Genomic DNA, 22,827 nt, shown 5'->3' on the forward strand with positions numbered 1-22,827 from the left:
TTTTCCTGTATCATACAGCTAAATCATCCCAAATCCTTGTAGGTGTCTTTGGTCTGTCGATGATCTCGTTGACTTCTTTATTGTCCAGAGGACTCTGGTAAAAAAAATGTAAATGTGTGACTAGGGCCTCCCGTCGGGTAGACCGTTCGCCGGGTGCAAGTCTTTCGATTTGACGCCACTTCGGCGACTTGCGCCTCGATGAGGATGAAATAATGATGATTAGGACAGCACAACACCCAGTCCCTGAGCGGAGAAAATCTCCGACCCAGCCGGGAATCGAACCCTGGTCCTTAGGATTGACATTCTGTCGCGCTGACCACTTTTTTTTTAGTCTCATTTTGTTCTATATTGTTCGTTGAATTTGTTCGTGGCGGACGTCCGATGACACCCGTTCAGGTTGTTCACTGATCGTTCACTCAGTTTTTTTATTACAGAGGGTACCTAAACCCTCTGACCGGACTCGCTGAGCTACCGTGCCGGCGACCATTCAGCTACCGGGGACGGACGGGACTCGGGCGAAGTGAATCTGATACTGCTTCGAGAATTGTTCAAAAATGGTTCAAATGGCTCTGAGCACTATGGGACGCAACTGCTGAGGTCATTAGTCCCCTAGAACTTAGAACTAGTTAAACCTAACTAACCCAAGGACATCACAAACATCCATGCCCGAGGCAGGATTCGAACCTGCGACCGTAGCGGTCTTGCGGTTCCAGACTGCAGCGCCTTTAACCGCACGGCCACTTCGGCCGGCCGCTTCGAGAATTGTGTAGGAAAGGAAAGAGTATTTGAATTTTGGAAATTTAAACGTTGAAAGATAATGCTGGACAAGTGATTTTGTGAGTCTGTCGTGAAGTAGTCTGTTAAATCCGAATCTGGCGATTTGATCTTTTATTCTTTCTTGCATGTTTTTGGTGTTGAGGGTTTCGTGTAGCAAAATCGTAGGGAAACCAGGACTTAGGTATCCAGCAATTCGTAGCACCCTCCGGTCAGCGCATAGAATTGTTTTTGCTTGTTTTGTTGACGTGATCCATGCTTGAGATCCATATTCGAGAATGGGGCGGACAAAATTTTCGTGTGTAAGAAGAACCACTGACTGATCAACTCCGCATGTTCTGTATTTCATGAGATACACTAGGTTGAATCTGTTTGCAGCCTGTTTAATTTTTCCGGATGTGTTTTTCTGACAGTTGAGTAGTTTGTCTAGGTGTTGAGAAAAGTATTGGATAGCAGTATGCACCTACACAGGGGGCGGTGACGTAAAAGGGCAGAGCACTGGTGGAGCTGTCATTTGAACTCAGGTGATTCACGTGAAAAGGTTTCCGACTTGATTATGGCCGCAACAGTGGAATTAACAGACTTTCAAAACGAAGTGGTAGTTGGAGAGAGATACATGGCACATTCTATTTCGTAAATCGTTAGGGGATTCAATATCCGAGATCAACAATGTCAAGAGTGTGTCAATAATGAATTTCAGGCGTTACCTCTCACCACGGACAACGCATTGGCCGACGGCCTTTACTTAACGACTAAGCGGCGTATTCGTAGAGTTATCAGTGCTAACAGACAAGTAACACTGCACGAAATTACCCAGATATCAATGTGGGACGTACGACGAACGTATTCGTTAGGGCAATGTGGCGAAATTTAGCGTTAGTGGGCTACGGTGGGAGACAACCAACACGATTGCCTTTGTTAACAGCACAACATTGCCTGCAGCGCCTCTCCTGGGCTCGTGGCCCTATTGGTTGGACCCTAGACAACTGAAAAAACCGTGGCCTGGTCAGATGAGTCCCGATTTCAGTTGGTAAGAGCTAATGGTCGTTCGAGTGTGGCGCAGACCCCACGAAGCCACGGACCCAGCTGTCAGCAAGGCACTATGCAAGCTGGTGGTGGCTTCATAATGGTGTGAGCTGTTTACATGGAATATGCTGTGTCCTCCACATCATTGACTGGAAATAGTTATGTTTGCCTACTTGGAGACCATTTGTAGCCAAACAACGTTGGAATTTTTATGGATGACAATGCGCCATGTCACCTGGTCACAATTGTTCGTGATTGGTTTAAAGATCATTCTGGACAGTTTGATCGAATGATCTGGCCACCCAGATCACGCGACATGTATCCCACCGTACATTGATGAGAGATAATCGAGAGGTCAGTTCGTGCACAAAATCCTGCACCAGCAACACTGTTCCAATTATGGACGGCTATAGAGGCAGCATGGCTCAATATTTCTGTAGGGGACTTCCAACGACTTGCTGAGTCCATGCCATGTCGAGCTGATGCACCACACCAGGCGAAAGGAAGTCTGACACGATATTGGGAGGTGTCCCATGACTTTTTATCGCCTTAGTGTATTGAGGAAGAGGGTTTTCAGTACTTTTTTGCGTGGCTGCCTCAATTGTTAGTAATTCGCTTCAGTGTACTCCCTAGTGACCAACCAAATAACTACTCCTTCCCCAGCCTTTGTCGTTGTAAAACGGTGTCGTACATAATGTATTTTTACATCAGTTTACACTAGTAGTAATTTTAACTGAATTTTCCATTGGTGTTTGGCAGAATGTAATAATAATATTTAGTAGGAAACACCCTAATGTTCTGCAAAATTATATTTATTTGGGCCATAACTGGCTTTCGGCCTATTAGACCATCGTCAGGTGCCAACCCAATGTCACAGACACAGATAAAATGACACGTGACTTACATAGATATTATTTATACAGACGATACAAAACTGTTGATATGGAGAGTGTTTGCATAGAAAGCATTATATTTTCTTGTCACACAGTAATAGTAGGTTACGTTACCTAAAAAAAAGGAAACAACATTCATTTACGTGGAGATACATTTAACAAATTATGAAAAAGAGTTGAATTTACAATTTTAATACATTATTTAAACTGTTAAACTATGCTTTAGTTACAAATAATAGATTAATACTGTAAATTCAACTTTATTTTTCACCATTTGTTAAAAGTATCAGCATATCTCCTTTTTTAGTCATTGTAACTATTTCTGCATGACAAAAAATGCAATACTTTACTATGTAAACACTCTACATGTCATCAGTTTTGTTTATCTTGTGTATCCTCTTCATAAATAATATCTGTGTAAGTCATGTGTCATTTCATCTGTGCATAGACCATAAATAACATAGACTGCGCAAGTCCCTATCTCTATCATGTTGAGATCTGAAACCAGTGGCAGCTGCTGTGTAAGAGCACGAGAGCATATGAACCCCCTATCTTTTATCTTTGAATGCTGTTAAACGTAACATAAATGGTGCAATCTGAAAGATGCGGTACGTAAATGTTTTGGGCTACTGCTCCTGTAGACTTCATGAAACTTGGCACCAGTATTGCGAGCACATCTTTCGTTGTGCACGTTTTAACTAGCATGCGCAACTGGCATGACGTAATTGTCTTGCGGACCGAAAACATATGGATTTGATAAACAACGTGCATGGTTCACGATGTGCGCAGCTAACACTTACAAGTCTAGTTAAGTGCCACCAGGTGGTTGCACACTGCAGCAGACTTTTATCGCTGTTCGCTCGGCATAAACCCCGCTAGATGATTCCTCATACAGGGTGTTACAAAAAGGCACGGCCAAACTTTCGGGAAACTTTCCTCACACACAAATAAAGAAAAGATGTTATGTGAACATGTGTCCGGAAACGCTTAATTTCCATGTTAGAGCTCATTTTAGTTTCGTCAGTATGTACTGTACTTCCTCGATTCACCGCCAGTTGGCCCAATTGAAGGAAGGTCATGTTGACTTCGGTGCTTGTGTTGACATGCGACTCATTGCTCTACAGTACTAGCATCAAGCACATCAGTACGTAGCATCAACAGGTTAGTGCTCATCACGAACGTGGTTTTGCAGTCAGTGCAATGTTTACAAATGCGGAGTTGGCAGATGCCCATTTGATGTATGGATTAGCACGGGGCAATAGCCGTGGCGCGGTACGTTTGTATCGAGACAGATTTCCAGAACGAAGGTGTCCCGACAGGAAGACGTTCGAAGCAATTGATCGGCGTCTTAGGAAGCACGGAACATTCCAGCCTATGACTCGCGATTGGGGAAGAACTAGAACGACGAGGACACCTGCAATGGACGAGGCAATTCTTCGTGCAGTTGACGATAACCCTAATACCAGCGTCAGAGAAGTTGCTGCTGTACAAGGTAACGTTGACCACGTCACTGTATGGAGAGTGCTACGGGAGAACCAGTTGTTTCCGTACCATGTACAGCGTGTGCAGGCATTATCAGCAGCTGATTGGCCTCCACGGGTACACTTCTGCGAATGGTTCATCCAACAATGTGTCAATCTTCATTTCAGTGCAAATGTTCTCTTTACGGATGAGGCTTCATTCCAACGTGATCAAATTGTAAATTTTCACAATCAACATGTGTGGGCTGACGAGAATCCGCACGCAATTGTGCAATCACGTCATCAACACAGATTTTCTGTGAACGTTTGGGCAGGCATTGTTGGTGATGTCTTGATTGGGCCCCATGTTCTTCCACCTACACTCAGTGCAGCACGTTATCATGATTTCATACGGGATACTCTACCTGTGCTGCTAGAACATGTGCCTTTACAAGTACGACACAACATGTCGTTCACGCACGATGGAGCTCCTGCACATTTCAGTCGAAGTGTTCTTACGCTTCTCAACAACAGATTCGGTGACCGATGGATTGGTAGAGGCGGACCAATTCCTCCACGCTCTCCTGACCTGAACCCTCTTGACTTTCATTTATGGGGGCATTTGAAAGCTCTTGTCTACGCAACCCCGGTACCAAATGTAGAGACTCTTCGTGCTCGTATTGTGGACGGCTGTGATACAATACGCCATTCTCCAGGGCTGCATCAGTGCATCAGGAATTCCATGCGACGGAGAGTGGATGCATGTATCCTCGCTAACGGAGGACATTTTGAACATTTCCTGTAACAAAGTGTTTGAAGTCACGCTAATACGTTCTGTTGCTGTGTGTTTCCATTCCATGATTAATGTGCTTTGAAGAGAAGTAATAAAATGAGCTCTAACATGGAAAGTAAGCGTTTCCGGACACATGTCCACATAACATATTTTCTTTCTTTGTGAGTGAGGATTGTTTCCTGAAAGTTTGGCCGTACCTTTTTGCAACACCCTGTATATCCCAATGCACTCAGTATATAATAAAATTAGATGGAGTGTCAGTATATGTCACAGTTATACTAACAAGAAAACCTATTTTGTGTATTTCTCAATGAGTTATAGTATATTAAGTTTTGAATTTTATTATACAATGATTCAATTGAGGCACTGAGAATCATAAGGGCCTAAATCAAATCACCGTCGATTGTGAGACTTTAGCATTTATTCTTGTTTTTGAGATCAGTTGATTTTATGGTGAGTCAGGTTTATCTGTGCTGTTGGCCCACATTGTACACATGAAAATTCACGAAAAGCTGTATCACCGGTTTCTGTTATATTCGGTTAAATGTGGGATCCCAGCGCCACATTTGTATTCTTATCAAGTGACCAGTATTACTTGACAGTATTACTTGAGTTCACTCATATCCACAAATTGCAATTTGTGTCTGGAGTTGGTTGTTTAATGTGTGGGAATTGGCTTTGATAGCAGTGTGAGCATGAACTATGTTGGATCTATTTCAAATGTTAACAAAAAAGTAGAGCTGTGAGGAGATTTGCAAAAGCTTACACATTATTTCGTTCTTGCCCTAAACCGAATTTAATTATGCACAAATCACAAAGTTCCACAAAACAATCCTTTCTTTTGTCAAATGAGTTACGCACATTATTATTATTATTACTACTGTTGTTAGTATTATTATTGGCAGTGCCTGTAGAGGTATAAACTTGTTGATGAGCATAACCGTTGTACAGCAGGTGCCATTAATTTCACTTTCTCAAATTTATCTGAATCTAAAATTTTGCGAACATCCGGAACGAATCTCATGAGCCGCCACTGTTTGAAACCAAAATCTAAGTCACGTGATTCCGGGCAGGAAGCCGGGTTTCCCTTATTATGAACTATGTAGTGTGGAGTTGACAGTTACAGTTTTTCTCATTTATAATTGAAATCAAGCATTGATTTTAACAATAAAACAATGTGCCTTAATGTTATTACAATATTACACATGCAGTAGTACGGCTAATGTAATTTATGCGAAATTCCTTGTATCAATGCGATGGTAATCGTTATTACATGTGGCCAAGTGACACGTACTGGCAGTTCTGTGTGCAAGCAACAGAATTACGGCTCTTTAGTGAATATCTGGTTTTGTTACACAGTGAATTTTTTAGTTCGCCGCTTTCACAGAAGTAAAAGTCAAAATTACGATTCCTCATCAATACAAGTGAAATGTTTTGTTACGCTTTTTTAAGAAATGAAATCCTTTTATAGCCATAATGCCTGTTTTTTACACAAATTAAGCATATATATTTTATGATTTTTGCGTAATCCAGTCAGATACCGAAACAACATATATCCTAATAAATTAGAAAACGTTGATTATACAGAAAACTCCTGCAGGTAGTCGGATATTTAAGTTTGTCATCTTAACATTTTTAGTCTTTTATCTAGTTTTACTTATAAGGAAGGACCAACATACAACTTAACTTCCAACTCACGGAAATATATCTGCAACGATTATAAAATATTGCACATTTACAACTTTGATGTTCGTCTGTTTTCTTAATCTGTAGAATGCTAAACAAAACTCGGAGTAGCCGGCCGGATGGCCGAGCGGTTCTAGGCGCTACTGTCTGGAACCGCGCGACCGCTACGGTCGCAGGTTCGAATCCTGCCTCGGGGATGTGTGTGTGTGATGTCCTTAGGTTAGCTGGTTAAGTAGTTCTAAGTTCTAGGGGACTGATGACCTCAGAAGTTAACTCCCACAGTGCTCAGAGCCAATACTCGGAGTATTGCAGACATTTATCAATAGAACTCGGGTTATTCACAATCCCTTCGTAATACATATATTCACTTGTTATTAATTACCTATCCTAATTCAAAAATAATAGCGAAGTGCATAGCTACAACACTAGAAGAAAGGGTGATCTTCACTATTCTGGGTTAAATCTGACTTTGGCACAGAAACGGACGAATTATACTGCCACAAAAATCTTTGATTATTTGCCAAATAACATTAAAAGTCTGACAGATAGCCAACCAAGATTTAAAAACAGATTGAAACAATATCTGAATAAAAACCCCTTCTACTCAACACATGAATTTTTAGATATGAAGTAGTAACTGTAAAAAAAATAATTATATTGTTTAAAGAAAACTTATGTTAAACTGACACGTTCCACATCATTACGAAATGTCGCACTCATGATCTATGGAACAGGTATTAATATAATGTAAAGTAACGTAATATGGAGGTTATTACTCTGTTTCTGGTACAAAGTACAAAATCTGATCTGCAACAAACACCATTAAGAAGGAAAACATCCAGGGGTGTAGAATAAGTCACGATTTACAGTAACAAAAGACAAGAAATTGTAGACCTTGATCTGTTCCAGTATGAACGTTAATCTACCTACTGTTGTATTGATTACCATTATTCATGCAAACACTAGCTGAATGTAACTAAGAAAATTAAAAAGAAGGCTGCTACCTTGAAAAGAGATGCTGCCTCCACAGTTATACTAAACAACTGCTGATTATCTCCTACTGGTAGCTTGATATTTACTTGATTACCCCTGTTTTCATAAACAAAATTAATATTTGACTTGGTATATAGCTTACTTGCCATGTAACTGACAGAACTTTTTAATCGTTTTATCTCGATCTTAAGATAATTTTAGAAACGGTGGCTAATTAAGTGATTTTTTTCATTTAAATTGGTAGGAATTCCTCATGCATAACACCACTCTGAAAACAGCGCAAAAAGCCAAAGCGTACATGAAGATCACTTAGTATCTCTTGTCACTGCGTACATCACAATTCACCTGAAGCTTGTTTTTATAGGCTGCAAGAGAAACCAGTAAGGAGTACATGTACTGGAGAGTGTGGAGAGTCCCAAGGTCGTAAAAAACATTATGCACAGTTTATGATTACCTGCTTTACACAATAATCTTGCTGTTTAATTCTGGTGGAAAAACACTTGATTCATTTTAAGTACCCTGTCTAAGAGGATAATTCCTTATAAGGTAAATAGGCTCTGTTTAACAAGACCATTATCAGTTTCATAGAAATGCATTAACTTCTTTAGGATCTGCAATAGGCTATATGGCATGTGTTAGAGAATAAAGAGTGCTGTCTTTTCTGGTAACTGTCAGGGGAAAATGGTTTCTGGTGACTAAAACTTTACTGTTCATGGCCTGCTGCCAAAAAGTCGTGCAGAGTCCTACGGACAGCAATAAACACAACAGAAAAATGTATGAACTGTTGGTGATAACAGAAGCGCTTAATTTATGAATATTGGTGTCATATAAAAACAGCATTTGTGCAAAACTTATATCCCTGTACTGTTGAAATTTATTACTATATCACTTAACACAGCTCTTCTAGAATCAACTATATTTAATCCAATGTTTGCTGCCGTGGAAACACTGTATGAGGGGGAAGGAGAAAAAAAAGTAGTTCAGTCATCTTAAAAATTAAGATGATAACACAGTTTTAAGGAACAACAAATAGGAACCTGATATTCTGAATTACACACTGAAATAAATATAAGGTATTAATTTCTCACTTAACAGAAACAGATTTCAAGAAAAATATAGTTAAAGTTTACAGAATGGGACTCAAATTGATTAATATATTTCACACAAACACAAAAACTATAGTTCAGATGTAGGTTACTTGACTTCTGCAGCTGTAGGTGCATCACATATGTATGTAATTCTGTTTCCAACACAATTACAACAGAAAAATGTATGAACTGTTGGTGATAACAGAAGCGCTTAGTTTATGAATACTGTTTATTAAACAGCACTATTTTTGTGTGGACATTTCTATTCAGAGCATGGTGTAGCTTCTTGCTGTGGAGTCTTACTTCATGATGTAGCATTATTTTACAATACTCAATGAGTACAACTTTCTGTCAGTTGATGAATGTGATTATCAGGGTGAAGACTGAAACATGTTTATTCAGCTAAAGGAAAACATCATTCCTTATTTCCTGCAAAACCGAGGTAACTGATTTCTTAAAAGTTTTTTCACTTTAAAATGGGCATTTGTCTAATGCTTTATGGTCCATTCTGCACAGATAAACAAGATGATTGGATATAATAGACAAGCCACCTCTCTTCCTTCTGTTCAAGATACTGGTAATAGAAACTTAGAACGTGGTGAAATTTGCCAAATACGGCAATTCATTTTTTTCAGTTACCTAGCCAAATACAAGGTGTAAGAAACTGGATGAGATATATAATCATAGCCATTATCTATTACAATGACAGGGCAGTTAGCACTAGTAGATGCACCAATCTGAATGTGTACTAAAAATGTCTTGGAAGCAGCTTCAGACTGCTGGATTAACATTCTGCTACTCCTTAACGAGACATGTGAAATGTTATGTTACGCTTTTATTAAATGAAATCGATTTATAACCATAATGTCCGCTTATCGAAGCGTTGAAAAATGCTTCCAACAGGTCTTGACTGAGTTTATATGCAAGTACAAAAGCTCTTAGTAGGGCAGATCTGCTTCTGACAGGGTCATACGCAGCTAAAGTTGAATGTAGAGGTTTAATTATACCTATAAAACCAGTTCTTGTTGAGTGAACCAGTTAAGTTCCCTCAGGAGATTCTTTTAACGTAAACTGGCAGTCTTTTACTTGCTTGGCTCTGAGCACTATGGGACTTAACCTCTGAGGTCATCAGTCCCCTAGAACTTAGAACTACTTAAATCTAACTAACCTAAGAACATCACGCACATCCATGCCCGAGGCAGAATTCGAACCTGCGACCGTAGCGGTCGCGCGGTTTCAGACCGAAGCGCCTAGAACCGCTCGCCGACAACGGCTAGCTTTTACTTGCTTTACATAAAGACATCACTAAGTGGAAAAAAAACATAAAATATAAACGTTTATTTTGCGTATAAACCGGACATTATGGCTATAAATGGATTTCATTTCTTATAAAAGCGTAACATAACGTTGTCTCGTCTCGTTGCGGAATCGTCAGAAAAGTAATGTTGCCTGCAAAACTGATATTTTGTCTTCCACTCCTGTGGAAGCGGTGGACTAAGAGACTCACAGTACAACAAAAAACAAGTATTCACTGTATTTCCGTTGCTTGTAAACAGAACTGTCAGGACGTTTCACCTGGCCACATCTCAAAACGTTAACCATCGCATATTAGGAATTTCGAAGATATCAGGTTAACTGCACTACTGCATGTGTAATAACAATACGGCAAATTGTTTCCTTGTTAAAATCAATGTTTTATTTCATCTATACATGAGAAAAACTGTAACTATCAACTCCACACAGTGCGTAATAACAGAAAACCGGCTTCCTGCCCCGAGTCATGTGACTTAGATACAGGTTTCAGTCTAATAATGTCACGCGCAGTCCATAGTGGTCTATATTATCTATTGTCTGTGTATCTGTGTTGGCAACATTCAGTTTTCGCCTGAAGATCGCCTGAGGAGCCGAAAGCCGGATCGTGACCAAATAAATATAATTTTGCATAAGATTAGAAAGTATTTCCTATTTATATTAATTATCATGTTCTGCCAGACACCGACAGAAAATTAAGTTAAGATTAATACAACAAAAAATTGATGTTAAAATATGTTTCGAGACTATAAACACGAGTATTCATTAATAAGAAATGATCCGCAACTAGTGCAACGGCGTAAGACACTGGATAAAGCCGAATTGTATAAAATATTGCTGCTAAGATATATTACTTCCAAGAATTGAAACATAATTCTACTGTCCGTCTTGACTGTATTAATGGAATCGAGGCGGACAATAAAAAAATCTGTTTTAAAACCAGTGATTGCGGATTTTCTTCAGGGAAATTATGTCAATTTTGCAAACTGAGAACTGACGCACTACAATACAGTCATCTGTAATTATTGGTAATAAATGATCTGTAACTACTCTTCTGCGCGAGATGGCGGAGTTGTTAGCACACTGACTCACATTCTACATCTACATCTACATTTATACTCCGCAAGCCACCCAACGGTGTGTGGCGAAGGCACTTTACGTGCCACTGTCATTACCTCCCTTTCCTGTTCCAGTCGCGTATGGTTCGCGGGAAGAACGACTGTCTGAAAGCCTCCGTGCGCGCTCTAATCTCTCTAATTTTACATTCGTGATCTCCTCGGGAGGTATAAGTAGGGGGAAGCAATATATTCGATACCTCATCCAGAAACGCACCCTCTCGAAACCTGGACAGCAAGCTACACCGCGATGCAGAGCGCCTCTCTTGCAGAGTCTGCCACTTAAGTTTATTAAACATCTCCGTAACGCTATCACGGTTACCAAATAACCCTGTGATGAAACGCGCCGCTCTTCTTTGGATCTTCTCTATCTCCTCCGTCAACCCGATCTGGTACGGATCCCACACTGATGAGCAATACTCAAGTATAGGTCGAACGAGTGTTTTGTAAGCCACCTCCTTTGTTGATGGACTACATTTTCTAAGGACTCTCCCAATGAATCTCAACCTGGTACCCGCCTTACCAACAATTAATTTTATAGGATCATTCCACTTCAAATCGTTCCGCACGCATACTCCCAGATATTTTAGAGAAGTAACTGCTACCAGTGTTTGTTCCGCTATCATATAATCATACAATAAAGGATCCTTCTTTCTATGTATTCGCAATATATTACATTTGTCTATGTTAAGGGACAGTTGCCACTCCCTGCACCAAGTGCCTATCCGCTGCAGATCTTCCTGCATTTCGCTACAATTTTCTAATGCTGCAACTTCTCTGTATACTACAGCATCATCCGCGAAAAGCCGCATGGAACTTCCGACACTATCTACTAGGTCATTTATATATATTGTGAAAAGCAATGGTCCCATAACACTCCCCTGTGGCACGCCAGAGGTTACTTTAACGTCTGTAGACGTCTCTCCATTGATAACAACATGCTGTGTTCTGTTTGCTAAAAACTCTTCAATCCAGCCACACAGCTGGTCTGATATTCCGTAAGCTCTTACTTTGTTTATCAGGCGACAGTGCGGAACTGTATCGAACGCCTTCCGGAAGTCAAGAAAAATAGCATCTACCTGGGAGCCTGTATCTAATATTTTCTGGGTCTCATGAACAAATAACGCGAGTTGGGTCTCACACGATCGCTGTTTCCGGAATCCATGTTGATTCCTACATAGCAGATTCTGGGTTTCCAAAAACGACATGATACTCGAGCAAAAAACATGTTCTAAAATTCTACAACAGATCGACGTCAGAGATATAGGTCTATAGTTTTGCGCATCTGCTCGACGACCCTTCTTGAAAACTGGGACTACCTGTGTTCTTTTCCAATCATTTGGAACCATCCGTTCCACTAGAGACTTGCGTTACACGGCTGTTAGAAGGGGGGCAAGTTCTTTCGCGTACTCTGTGTAGAATCGAATTGGTATCCCGTCAGGTCCAGTGCACTTTCCTCTGTTGAGTGGTTCCAGTTGCTTTTCTATTCCTTGGACACTTATTTCGATGTCAGCCATTTTTTCGTTTGTGCGAGGATTTAGAGAAGGAACTGCAGTGCGGTCTTCCTCTGTGAAACAGCTTTGGAAAAAGGTGTTTAGTATTTCAGCTTTACGCGTGTCATCCTCTGTTTCAATGCCATAATCATCCCGGAGTGTCTGGATATGCTGTTTCGAGCCACTTACTGATTTAACGTAAGACCAGAACTTCCTAGGATTTTCTGTTAAGTCGGTACATAGAATTTTACTTTCGAATTCACTGAACGCTTCTCGCATAGCCCTCCTTACGCTAACTTTGAAATCGCTTAGCTTCTGTTTGTCTGAGAGGTTTTGGCTGCGTTTAAACTTGGAGTGAAGCTCTCTTTGCTTTCGCAGTAGTTTCCTAACTTCGTTGTTGTACCACGGTGGGTTTTTCCCGTCCCTCACAGTTTTACTCGGCACGTGCCTGTCTAAAACGCATTTTACGATTGCCTTGAACTTTTTCCATAAACACTCAACATTGTCAGTATCGGAACAGAAATTTTCGTTTTGATCTGTTAGGTAGTCTGAAATATGCCTTCTATTACTCTTGCTAAACAGATAAACCTTCCTCCCTTTTTTTATATTCCTATTAACTTCCATATTCAGGGATGCTGCAACGGCCTTAAGATCACTGATTCCCTGTTCTGCACTTACAGAGTCGAAAAGTTCGGGTCTGTTTGTTATCAGTAGGTCCAAGATGTTATCTCCACGAGTCGGTTCTCTGTTTAATTGCTCGAGGTAATTTTCGGATAGTGCACTCAGTATAATGTCACTCGATGCTCTGTCCCTACCATGCTCTGGAGGAAGACGGGTCATATCCGCGTTTCGTCATCTAGATTTAAGTTTTCCGTGATTTCGATTCAGGTAAATGCCGGGACGGTTGCTTTGAAAGGGCACGGCCGATTTCCTTCTCAATCCTTGAAAAAGTCCGAACTTGTACTCGGCCACTAGTGACCTCAATGTCGACGAGGCGTTAAACCGTAATCTCCCTTCCTTCTTTCCTTCCTTCTTGTAACTACTTCATTCCAGACTTGAATAGAGGTCCCGTTACAGCTTTACAGGCATCACCAAATCTTATGAAAGGCAGCGATATAGAGGATGCGTAGCCGTCAAACACTTTATTTCATTATCATGTGTATACTACCGTCAATAGCAATGTTGACTACACAATATAGTTCTAAATACGTGCAATCGAGATATATCAATGACGTTACAGTTGCCATATTAATTATATCATGGCCAAAGCCGACAGCTTCTTCCGCAAAATAGCATACACTCCATTAAACATATCTTTTGAAGCAGAAAGATTTAACAGTTTCCAATATGTACAACGTTGTCACTTCGAGTCTCACGAGTTACCCTGAAGCCAAATAAGTGTCATGCAAAGCAGAAAACAGTAGTGAAACCTCATCCGTATAACCTTGTATACTTATTTTCATCTGTTGCAGCATTTGTTTTTCCAAAGACAAAATAAGATCCTCGACAACTGTCTCAAAATTATGTTTTCTATAGACTAAAATAAAACAGCATGTAAACGAATTAAGCTTCTTTACCTTTTCCATCTGTCATATATGAAATACACGCTACAAGATAACACTACGTATAACAGGAAATGGAACGCTACTTACAATTCACCGACACGGCAGCAACTGCATCAGGGCTAACAGCTCCGCGAAAAAGTCGAATACTCAACTCAATTTAGGAACTTTTTCATTGTAGAGAAATGGCTCAAATGGCTCTGAGCACTATGGGACTTAACATCTGTGGTCATCAGTCCCCTAGAACTTAGAACTACTTAAACCTAACTAACCTAAGGACATCACACACAGCCATGCCCGAGGCAGGATTCGAACCTGCGACCGTAGCAGTCGCGCGGTTCCGGACTGAGCGCCTAGAACCGCTAGACCACCGCGGCCGGCCCATTGTAGAGAGAAAAGACAAACTGAATATATAAACATAAATAGAAAATAGTTAGGAATAAAGTAGGAAAGGGAAAGTCAATGCTGCGACCAGATGGTGATAAACCAAAGCACTCGAAATGAGACGAACGTAACAGTGCATACACCAGTAAAGTTCGCGATTGTTTTTCCAGAGACCATTGCATCCCCATTTACTCCGGGGCAAATGAAAGCGATCAAAGGCGTTCTCATACACTTCACCAGTGTTCGCTATCATTGGCTTTTATCTGTGAACCAGCTACGCTTACAAATAGAGACAATGGAACAGAATACGAGATAACGAATGTAGCCTAGGAACGCATGATTATTGTTTTTTGGCTCTGACATTCAGCTCACAGGATACAACCCTATGAGGCTGGAGCAACGATGCAGAACTCTGATATTTAGAAAGGATTATTTTGCATGGCGAGTGCACTGTTTTCGATGAGGTGAGCACACTAATGAAGGAAAGAATTAACTCACGTGTCTTAATTCATAATAAATGTGAAACGCGTGGAGGTAATGCACTTGACACTGAACTGCAGCTTTAGCTTTCCTCAGTAAGCTTATTAGTCCAAAACTTTGCACATATTTCAGGAGACGCTTTACGCTAGGATGTCATACAGTTGTGAAAGAAATTTTAAATCGGAACACTAATTACCAACGACTAACATAACTCGAAGAGAGGCTAGCATTTAGATTCTGGTTATTGGAAATGCCGTGTGGCTTGGGCCTCCCGTCGGGTAGAGCGTTCGACTGGTGCAAGCCTTTCGAGTTGACGGTGCTTCGGCGACTTGCGTGTCGATGGGGATGGAATGACGATGATAGGTACAACCCAATACCGAGTCCCTGAGCAGAGAAAATCTCCAACCCAGCAGGGAATTGAACCCGGGCCGTTTGGTATTACATTCCGAAGCACTGTCCACTCAGCTACCAGGGGCGGACATCCTGGTTACTGGCAATCGGAGACGCTTATAGATAGTGTCTGATATCTGTAATGATAGATGTGAGACACATTAGGATTTCATTAAAGTAGATACAAGGAATGCAATGCCACTAAAATATGAATGTTGAAACGTGAAATATAAACACGAGTTGTCGCGTATGCTACTTGACAAAATCTGTTATACACACGGTCCAATCACGTTAATGTGACGACAGCCTGTTGTTCGACGTCAGCGTGCAGTAACCATTCAATGACAGCAGGTGGCAGCATTCGCAGTGGACGGCATGTGAAGCGTGCTGCGGGACGCAGAAAACAGGGCAGTCCATCTAATGCGAAAACGGAACGATGATGTACAAAAGGGTATGATCATTCACTTTTGGGCCAAGGATGTAAGTATTTCCAAAACGGCTGGTCGCGTGCCACCGCGGCTGAAGTATACTATGGCTAAATGGCGCTGTCCAAAACTGGTACCGAGGCAACTGTTGTGCATCATAGGCCACAGATGACAGAGGTGAACGATGACTGTGGAGATGTTGAGTAATTAACCGCCCAGATGAACCAAGAGCCTTCTAACGGTGTCTCCTTAATGACCACCCAGCAAACTTCGCTGCTTACGTGCCCCCACAGCAGGTGCCTGGTTCAGGCAACCATGTCAACTGCTGTCCATCGGCGACGAAGGCTGGAATTTGCTTGTCAGTAACGCAACTCAACGTCTAGTGGCGACAGATAGCCTTTCAGATGAAACACGTTTTATGGTCCATCGGCGTGAAATGTCTGAAAGAAAACACCCTGTAACAATCGTCGAAAGGAAGCAAGCCGAGGGAGGAGCGTTGTGAACTGGGGGGTGTTTTCGTGGCATTCCGTGGGTCATCTCGTCATTGTGGACGGCACAGTGGATCGACATAAGTAGGAACCTATCGTAGGGGACCGTTTCCACCGATTCATGACGTTTGTTTTTCCTCGGCTCGATGGCATCTACCGGCAGGACAGTGCAACCTGACACACAGCTTGTAGCGTACGTACGTGGTTCAGACAGCCCCAGAATGAGTTTACCATACTCCCTTGGCCACTACCCGGATTTAAACCCAGTTGAGAAACCGTGGGGGTCCACTCGATCGGGCTGTTCACATCATGGATCCCCAGCCGAGAAACCTAGGTCAGCTGTAAAGGTTTCTTTTAAATTACCGCTACCAGTCACAAACTTTGCCAACTATTATATTACTTATTTATTTAGCGACACGTTTCGAGGGTTAAATATCATCTTCAGGCGAAATGGCATTACAAAAACAACTTTACAATAAGGTCAGATTGATATTACATAGTATTTTCGTAAATGTTGTGGTCATCCTGTGGAAGAAGAGAAAACTTAATAAGAGGCGATGTCACTTTGGAAGCTGGACTGATGTTTGCACGAAAATGTTGTGTAACGGTCACTCACTTTGTTCTTCTGGCGTGGCAGTCTCTTTGTGATGTGTTGCGGTGTATCCATCTCCGTGGCTCTCTTGGTTACTGTTCACAAATTGTCACTAATATAGCAGTAACTTGGAAACACGATCACAAATAGTTCTCTAGTGCAGTGGATAAGATGGCGGTCGAAATACAGATGTAGGTTGACGAAATACATTACAAGTTGAGGACCTGTTACAATATTATTGAACACATCATGATATAAACTATTTAATTTTACATATTTCAAAGCTATTGCTGGGGCTAGAGTCAAACGACTGTCATGTTAAGTATCTTTTATTCTAGGAGTACTGTAATGAAATTGGAAAAGAAATGTGAATTTTTGAAGTATGTCATTTCATTCAGGATCTCGTTATTCCCCATGTGGCCATGGACGAATATTTCCATTTCTTCCAAGATGTCCATTTTCCAGTTTTTTTTCTAAATTATGTAGTACTTTGATATCGTTGTCTATTGTAACACTGTGTCCTGTTTCATTTATATGTTTCGCTATAGCCAAGTCTGAAGCAATCAATGTGTTCTTTAATGCAGGTTTTAAAATTTCTTCCCGTTTGGCCAATGTAATATTTGTTGCAATGACTGCATGTAATTTTATAAATTCCTGATTTCGTAAGTTGCTCTGTGGATGTGAGATGTCACGTATCAGCCTCTTTTTTAAGTTGTTGTTAGTGTCAAACGTGATCCTGACGTCTGTTTTTTTTTTTATAGATTGGCTATTTTGTCTGATATGACGCCTAAATATGGCAAAGTTATGTACTTGGGTTACCATAATATAATAGCTGAAAAAGTTTGTGACTGGTAGCGGTAATTTAAAAAAAACCTTTACATATTTCTTGAACAGTCACTGTCGAAAAATAGTCAAAATGGCCTCAAATACTAGGGCACCTGTCAAGTCCACTGTAAACAACAAAACAATCTTCTAGGCTTAATGCAAATTGAACGTGTTGCAAGACGCAGTATGGTACATATGGAGATCCTGCAAAAAGTAGGCATCGAACAACGATGATGTATACCATTTCAAATGGCGAAGGGGAAATTGTGCAAGTTTGTAAAAATGCTATACTTTCTGCAATATATTTGCTATCTCAAGTAAAGGTGCCAGCTTTTAGTAAAAATCAAGCAGACTGCCAACCCAGTGTACGTTGGAAAAAGAGATGGTAAGAAAATTGATCGAAAATATTTTCATGACGACATTGTTCTTGTCCATGAGTACATACAATCATTTCCAAGAGATGTAAGCCTCTATGGAAGGCGAGTTTCGGGAAGGAATATCTTTCACAAGATTTGAACATCTTCAGGTTGTATGAGGCTTTTAAGAAACAATACCCTGACAGCACTGTGTTGTACCATTGTTATTATCTGGCATTTAATAATTATCTCAAAACTAAACTATCCTTCAAGCAACCTAGAACAGACACATGTTTAACATGTGATTTGTTAGCTTGTCAAATTGCAACATCGTCTAGTACAGCTAAAACAGATTTCCATAATAAACTGAAAATTTATCATTTGAAAACTGAAAAAGCAAGATTTTAATGAGTCTCAGATTCCTAGTAACTGTAGTGTGACATTTGCATTTGATCAGAAAAAGTACTATGTTTACCGACTTTTAGCTCATACTAGCATGTACTACCTAAGGCAGCTTTAAAATTTCAGTCTCTGTACACATTTCCACAGTTAACATCAGTATGATGAATATGTGGCATGAAGGAATATCAGGTAGGGGAGGGAATGAAGTTGTATCTTGTGTCTTTCGAGCCCTCAAAGAAACTGAATCTACAACCTCACAGCGTGGAGTGATAACTGCTGTGGGCAGAATAAAATGATGATATTTATGTGGGTGTATTTAGTTTGCACTGAAATGTACACAGAAATAAACCATAAGTACTTAGTCGGGGTCACTCCTTCCTCAGCTGCGACGTGATTTCGTCGCTATTAAAAAGTGGAAAAAAACTTACTAGATGCAATGTTCCAGAAGACTTAAAATCTATTATGGAAAATGCTGAAGTGAGAAATCCATTCAAAGTAGACATGTTAAGCGAAGCTGAATTTTTTAACTTCAAACACTACAAAACTTTCAAAAGTTACTTCTAGTAATCCTGGCAAAATTCTTATTAAAAGGACCTTCAATGAACTTGAACAACGGACTGAAATTAATGTTTTCAAGAAAGCTGTGACCAAAAAGAAAGTAGCGGAGGCAGCATTGCCTTGGTTGTTGTGCAAATCACATTTTACAGAAGATAAGAAGACCGATTGAAAAACTACGATTGAATTTTTGGTAAAACCTGAAGACAAACTATTTAATGAAAGTGTCACATCTTAAAATTGGAACCATATTCAGAATGTTTTTATTATTCCAATACGATTGTAATAATGGATTTCAATAGTGTTGTATTAATAAACTTGAATGCTACTTAAAAAGACACACGTTTTTGTATTACAGTACCAGTTTGTTTCTGTTATCATCACCAACAAGAATAGGAAACCAATACATATTCTGTAATTAGGTATTATCCAGTGAAAGATTTGTATAAATGAGTGTAAGTGCCCCAGGCCCTTACGTCCTATTTTATTTCAAATACTGTGGACGTAGGACTGACTGCATGTTCTGGCTTTTGCATTTTTTTACTGTTCTTGATTAAATTCTGTTTTTTTTCATAATTCAGCACAGTGTAATATGTCTTCAGTTAAGTATATAAACCTATTTTGGATTAGAAAATTAAAAGTAAGTACTAACCAAACAAAACACGCGTTTCGTGCAAAATGTTGAGAATGGCACTTAGATCCCCATTTACTTGAAGCCATGATTTGTGGATGACAATGCGCCACGGTATCGAAGAGTGCAGGTGGAGGAGCTCTTGGAACGAAAGGATATTCGGCGAATGGACTGGCCTGCCAGTTCCCTCGACATAAATCCCTCCGAGCACGTGTGGGATGCATTGGAGAGACGTATTACAGCACGTCCACATCCAGCAGTTGTCGGTCGCCCTATTAGACAAACGGAACGCCCTACCACAAGAACTCACTATCAACCTTGTGGGCAGGATAGGAACACGTTGCAGAGAATCCATTGCCGTCCGTGGTGATCACACACCCTATTAAGAATCATGTCCCGCCTTTTGTGATGTTCAGAGGACCATCATGTATCACCGTGACTTCAGCGTACTTATTGTCATTGTATTTGAATAAAATTGTCACTTCTGTCCGTCCCATTATGTATTTCTGTACTACACTGTGGCGGTTCTTCCTACGTATCGTGCAAGTTTCATAGTTTCATCTGGCTGTGGTTACTTGGCACTGACAAATCATGCGGAAGTTACTTCCGTCCTTCAGCTTTGCACGAAAACGTATTTCATTCTGTAACAGTCCCCCTCCCCTCCCCCACCCCCCTCAAAAAAAAAGTTTCCTTCATTTCATGATTCAGATATTACTAATTTTAAATTGAGAAAAACGAATAAAACAAAGAAAAATTTTTGTTAGTTCTAGTTTCTGTGATATACAACAGGTGGCAGTATTCTACTGTAACCGTATAAGAGAGAGCTATACATTTTAACTGCTTACGCTAACAACACTGAAAGTCCATTTGACACTTTTTAATGACAGTTCCATTCATGTTCATGTGTTCATGGTGTGGGTTCCTGTTGTCATGTCCTAGTTCATGAACCACGGGCAACGTATGAGTGGCCAAGTAAGTGGTCCTGACAGTCGGGATACCAATTACTTTGGAATAAGGCTGGGCATCTCGGACATATTCTAAGTCGTAGTCACCTTTGTGCTCAGACGGCAAAGACTATCAAATCCACCGGTTAGTCCCTCAACCGTTAGGGGTAAAACTGAATGGGACCTGGGGCAAGTAAGGCTAGCAACCTGCTTCCCTGGTACTTTAAATATGATACTGGCAACAATCAGAGCAAAGTGCCTCGGACCTTTGGAGGTGACGGAGTCCCACCTCTAATTGGCAAACCAGGGACTCCTAAGATACGACTCGTCAAACGAATGATAACGAGATGGGGAGCTATTAATATCAATGGGGGCTACTCTGGGAAGAAGGTAGAGCTGGCAGAGGCTGCAAGTAAGATGGGTTTGGACGGTTTAGCAGTTAGTGACATTCGGGTAAGGGGTGAGAAAGAAGAGGAAGTGAGAGAATACAAGGTCTACCTGTCAGGAGTCAAAGCAGGAATAGCACAAAGGGGTGTAGGACTTTACATCAGGAAAGAAATGGAAGCCAGCGTAGTTGCAATAAGGTATGTAAACGAACGACTGATGTGGATAGATTTGACAGTGTCTAGCAAGAATATTAGGATTGTATCAGTGTATTCGCATTGTGAAGGGACAGATCAAGATAAGATGGATTATTGGTTGGTTGGTTTTCGGGAAGGAGACCAGACAGCGAGGTCATCGGTCTCATCGGATTAGGGAAGGACGGGGAAGGAAGTCAGCCGTGCCCTTCGAAAGGAACCATCCCGGCATTTGCCTGGAGCGATTTAGGGAAATCACGGAAAACCTAAATCAGGATGGCCGGACGCGGGATTGAACCGTCGTCCTCCCGAATGCGAGTCCAGTGTCTAACCACTGCGCCACCTCGCTCGGTAAGATGGATTATTTTTATGACGCACTCAGTGATGTAGTTGTTAGAGTAAAGGACAAGAACAGTGTTCTGCTCATGGATGATTTTAATGCCAGGATTGGAAATCGAACAGAAGGGTATGAAAAGGTTATGGGTAAATTTGGAGAGGATATGGAGATCAACAGCAACGGGAAATAACTCTTGGATTTCTGTGCCAGTATGGGCTTAGTAATCACAAACTCCTTTTTTAAACATAAGAACATTCACCAGTATACTTGGGAAGGCAGGGGAACCAGATCTGTCATTGACTATATAATAACAGATCAGGAATTCAGGAAGGCTGTGAGGGACACACGTGTATTCAGGGGATTCTTTGATGACACTGATCACTATTTAATCTGCAGTGAAATTGTTATAGTGAGGCCAAAATTGCAGGAGGTCAGGCCTATATGTAGGAGGATAAGAGTGGAGAAACTTCAGGATATGGAAATCAGGCACAAGTACATAACAGTGATCTCAGAAAGGTACCAGTTAGTGGAATGTAGTCAATTACAGTCATTGGAACAGGAGTGGACAAGGTACAGGGACACAGTACTAGAAGTGGCTAAAGAATGTCTTGGAACGGTAGTGTGTAAAGGTAGGATGAAGCAAACATCTTGGTGGGATGACACAGTCAAGGCAACCTGTAAAAGGAAAAAGAAGGCGTATCAAAAATGGCTACATACTAGAACTCAGGTAGACAGAGAAAGTTATGTTGAAGAAAGAAACAAAGCCAAACAGATAATTGCAGCACCCAAGAAGAAATCTTGGGAAGACTTTGGAAACAGGTTGGAGACTTTGGGTCAAGCTGCTGGAAAACCATTCTGGAGTGTAATTAGCAGTCTTCGAAAGGGAGGTAAGAAGGAAATGACAAGTATTTTGGACAGGTCAGGAAAATTGCTGGTGAATCCTGTTGATGCCTTGGGCAGATGGAGGGAATATTTTGAAGAGTTGCTCAATGTAGGTGAAAATACGATCAGTAATGTTTCAGATTTCTATGTACAATGGGATAGGAATGGTGATGGAAATAGGATCACATTTGAGGAAGTGGAGAAAATTGTCAATAGATTGCAGTGTAATAAAGCGGCTGGGGTGGATGCAATTAAGTCGGAACTCATCAAATACAGTGGAATGTCAGGTCTTAAATGACTACACAGGATAATTGAAATGACGTGGGAGTCGGGACAGGTTCCATCAGACTGAACGAAAGCAGTA

The sequence above is a fragment of the Schistocerca nitens genome, chromosome 1 (assembly GCF_023898315.1).
Source record: "Schistocerca nitens isolate TAMUIC-IGC-003100 chromosome 1, iqSchNite1.1, whole genome shotgun sequence".
NCBI lineage: Eukaryota > Metazoa > Arthropoda > Insecta > Orthoptera > Acrididae > Schistocerca > Schistocerca nitens.